Genomic DNA, 4,751 nt, shown 5'->3' with positions numbered 1-4,751 from the left:
GCAGCAGGATGTCTTATTTGGTTCAGAGCCTCCCTTTGGCTCAGGTTGTGATGCCAGGGTCCTGGGATGGAGCCCTGCATCAGGATCCCTGCTTAGTGGGTAGTCTGCTTCTCCCTCTCCCTCTATACCCTGCCACCCCTACCCCCCTGCTCCTGCTCATGCTCACTCATGTGCTCTCTCTCTCTCTCTCTCTCTAACAAAATAAATCTTAAAAAAATAAAACTATTTCTACTCTAAATATTTATTCATTTGCACAACCGATTTCTGTAAGAATTAAGATATATATGTGTGTGTGTATATATATATTTATGTATATTCTATCAGAAATTTAAATTAATTCTTTTAGTTTTAGATTATTGCTTTTTTTTTTTTTTTTTACAATTATGACTTCTGAACTACCAAAGAATTTCTGTCACTGTGTGGTCTGGCTTCTAGTGCAATGTATTAGCAGAACTACCATTAAAATATTGCCCTCTATAATTCACTAATAATATACCATCGGTTTATTTGCTTTGGCTCAATTGTTTTCATGAAGTTTCCCCTACGTATACCATCTTAATACCACACAAAATTAACTTAGTTTCCGATTACTTTCGGTATGCAAGAATCAGTACTTGTTCAATGATCACTGTAAACCTGTGGTCCTACTGCTGGCCTTCACTCCCCCCATGACACAAACCCCATGAGAGAGTCCCTGCCTTGTTCACTCACATCTCCCTCTTTTCTTTCTCAGAGTTGCTTGGCCTATAAACTTCTACAAATTAACTGTGTGTTTCCTTTGAAAATAATGATGGGCACCAAAACTTTCTCATGGCTTTTTTTATCTCTGAATTTCTCAAGAGTATAGATTAGGGGATTGAACATAGGAGCAATGATGGTATAAAATAGAGGAAATATTTTGTCCTCTGGAAAAGTAGTAGGTGGTCTAAGGTAGATAAAGATTACAGGCCCCCAAAATAAGATGACCACAGTGATATGAGACCAACAGGTGGAGAGGGCTTTGCGTCTTCCCTCAGCTGAGAGATTTCTTAAAGTGAACAAGATTATCCCATAAGAAACAACTAAGACAATAAAGGTTACTAAGGAAAGCAGACCTGAAAAGGCAACCACAAGGACACCAGTGATGTGGGTATCAGTACAGGTGACATTTAGCAAAGGAAAAATATCACAACAATAGTGATCGATTTCATTAAGACCACAGCAGGGCAAACCAATTGTGGTAGAAAAGAGAGGAAAGGCAAGGACAGCCACACTAGCCCAAGCAGCTAAGTGTAGGAGAGGGGACCTTTTCCTGTTCATCATAATCACATAGTGGAGAGTTTTGCAGATGGCAGCTTAGCAATCAAAGGCCATGGCGGTAAGAATGAAGATCTCAGTGCCTCCAAAGAAGTGCATTGTAAAGATCTGTAACATGCAGTTACGGTAGGAGATGGTTTTTCTTTCCACTAGCAGGTCAGCAATTAACTTGGGGGTAACCGTCGAGGTGTAGCAGATGTCCATAGTGGATAAGTGGCTGAGGAAGTAGTACATGGGTTGGTGAAACAGAGGGCTGCATCGAACGGAGACAAGGATCAGAAGGTTTCCTGCCAACAGGGCAACATAACAGAATAAGAAGAGCACAAAGCCAAATATTTGTAGGTTCTGGTCATACGAAAGTCCTAGAAGTATGAACTCTGAGATGTTTCTCTGGCTTTTCATATATTTGGTTTTGGTGTATGCTTCCCTAAGGACTTACATTTCTGAAAGAAAGAAAAGATAATTCTAGGTGAATATTAACTCTATGAACATTATTTATAAAATTAATTAAAATGCATATTTTCAGAAATAGTGTTAAGAATAATTATTCTTGATTTATGGAACTGAGCTGATTTTTCTTTTTATAAAAGCTGTCTTGTATAAATCTATCATGAAATAGATTTATAATGGCAATAAACAGAATAATTACATATTTACATATTTTACTCAATATTACTAGTAATTATTTAAATATTTAAATACTATTTTGAAAATACATGTTACTACTATTAATTATACTTTTAGAATAAGGACTGCTAATTATATTATTTGGTGTAAAACAAGGAAAAGCTTTCCTCCATATTTCCCAGTTTTTATAACTTACACATAAAATGAAATTCCCTTTTTTTAAAATTATCTGAGAAAATTCCCTTAATTTTCTGGGAATGAATACTACACTTCCCTACCTGGTCAAACATTGTCAATGGGTCATGTGAAACCAATGGAATTGCTCTTACATTAAAAAGCAAAGAATAGTTGAAAACAATACAACAAAAGAGAGAATATCAATTAATGATTGAAATCTTGAAAAATATTCAGGAAACCCATTCTTTTGTCATATTTATAATTCATGAGTTAAATACAATTTAAAAAATACATGCTGTCATTGATTTTGTGATAGCAGTTGATAAAGGAAAGATAAAACTGTTGAATTGCCCATGTATTTTTGAACGATGCACTTGTCCTGGCTTTGGCAGAAAATTTCATATTTTAGATACAATCTAAAGATCCAATGCCAATAAAAGGGGCTAATACTGAAAGTAACTTGAAGACACTCTTCCCGGTGAGTCAGAACTCAATGATATTTGTTGCAAAAATGAATAAATGAAAAATTCAGGAATTCACATCTCTGTATCTAATGTATATCTTAAGACATCATTAAATCGGTGCAAAATGAGATTAGGAGGAAGAGAAAGCACTTCCAAGAGCTCTTTTACCCACTAAGGAAGAAATATCTGATTCTAGTGGGTTTGCAAAGCTAGCATCTTCTACCTTAGTCTGAATCTCAAGTGACAGACATATCTGGGCCCCCAGATGTCTATTTAAAATACAAAATGCTTTTGTTACAGTATTATTTACCAACAATCATTGTAGAGACTCATAGATTTAATATCTATGTTATTGATACTTCTCAAAAAGAGTTTAGACGGCAAATAGTTGACAGCTAGGGCATTTTTAGAATGGTCTGACCATAAGACATCAATTCTATTTTAAATTATATTCAAAATTCTGGGCACCTGGGTGGCTCAGTTGGTTAAGCGACTGCCTTTGGCTCAGGTCATGATCCTGGAGTCCCAGGATCGAGTCCCACATCGGGCTCCCTGCTCGGCGGGGAGTCTGCTTCTCCCTCTGACCCTCTTCCCTCTTGTGCTCTCTATCTCTCATTCTCTCTCTCTCAAATAAATAAATAAAATCTTTAAAAAAATAAATTATATTCAAAATTCTAACCTCATAAGTGTAGAAATTTTCAATTGTTCCTACTTTGATTTCAGGATCTATAACAAGGACCCCTAGCCTCCTTTACATAACAAAATAATATAATTACGTCACAGAGCGTTCCGCAGTTAACTGTAACTAAGGAGTACTGAAAAGCTTTAGGAGTGTGAGGATCATTGACCTAACTTCTACTTACTGCAACTGTTACTAATCTTTGCTTATGAGGTAGAAACAATGCTAATTTTTCAGATATACCTAATTACTAAAACAAATTGATTTATAGGCAACATTTATCTAAGTAGACTGTGGACAATAGAAGGGTGGAAATCACTGGACCAATTCAAATCTCTGATTCTAAACAGAAGAGACATACCAAGTGAATTTAAGTAATTTCTCAGGATTTTAAAGTAACACAGTGTAAATATGAAAAGACAGAAATCCTGTTTCTTCCTCAATCTGGGGCTATCTTTTTTTTGTTTGTTTGTTTGATTTTTAATTTAATTTTATTTTGTTATTTTAGTCTTCATACAATACATCATTAGTTTTTGATGTCGTGATCCATGGTTCATTGTTTGCATATAACACCCAGTGCTCCATGCACTATGTGCTCTCCTTAATACCCATCACTGGGCCAACCCATCCCTCTTCTAAAACCCTTAGTTTGTTTCTCAGAGTCCATAGTCTCTCATGGTTTCTCCAATTTCCCCCTCTTCATTTTTCCCTTCCTTCTCCTAATGTCTTCCATGCTCTTCCTTATGTTCCACAAATAAGTGAAACATATGGTATCATATGGGGCTATCTTTCCTGGGAGAGAACTGAGAGGGATGTCATGAAGGACAGTATGGAAAAACTCTTTTGATTTCTCCTCTGAGCAGAAAAGAATATGCAAAATGATGGGTTAACCAACACCCCGTCTGTCTTTTTGAGAATGTATGTAAGTAAAGAGGTACAGAACATTAATACACACATGCATTCTAGGATTTGCTGATGCTAAATCATTTGAAATAATTTGCCTTCCGTTTTACAAAAATGCAAATTCCTCATCAGGACTCCTGCTTGTTTTCTAGATCATCATTGGAATTTCATCTCTAATAGCTCAAAACCCCAGCCTGTATTCTGAGGGAATTTGCTCTACGATCAGTGCTGTTAGCAGAGGTAAAAGGGAAGAGGGAAAGTCAGTTGAGGAGAATTGCTGTCATAAAACAATAAAATAATACCGAGGACCCCACTCATGGAACAACTGAAGTCACAATTGGTAAATAAGGAACTTCAGGCAACCACTGAACAAGTGGTTGAAACAGTAGCAACACAGAAAGGGGCAGAAACGCTGAGGCATCTCAGATCAACTGACCAGTGTGATCCTGGAGCAAATGGCTTCATCTCTTTAGGCCTCCTCTTCTTCATTTCACAACTAAGCTATCATTACAAAATTCAGAATTTTAGTGAGGAATACATGAGGTAATATGAAATAGACAGTGACGTGTGGTTCAAAACTGTCATTTTTCTTTTACATTTTTTCA

At 36.3% G+C, this 4,751-nt stretch overlaps 1 pseudogene; it reads right to left on the bottom strand.

Moving 5' to 3' along the window:
• Window positions 1-761: 761 nt before the first annotated feature.
• Window positions 762-3,295, bottom strand: LOC113914954 (annotated as a pseudogene).
• Between the last annotated feature and the right edge of the window lie 1,456 nt (window positions 3,296-4,751).

Source organism: Zalophus californianus, chromosome 11, assembly GCF_009762305.2.
Source record: "Zalophus californianus isolate mZalCal1 chromosome 11, mZalCal1.pri.v2, whole genome shotgun sequence".
In the NCBI taxonomy this organism is placed as follows: domain Eukaryota; kingdom Metazoa; phylum Chordata; class Mammalia; order Carnivora; family Otariidae; genus Zalophus; species Zalophus californianus.
The sequence above is the reverse complement of the archived record's forward strand: the minus strand, read 5'-3'. Positions and strand labels throughout refer to the sequence as shown.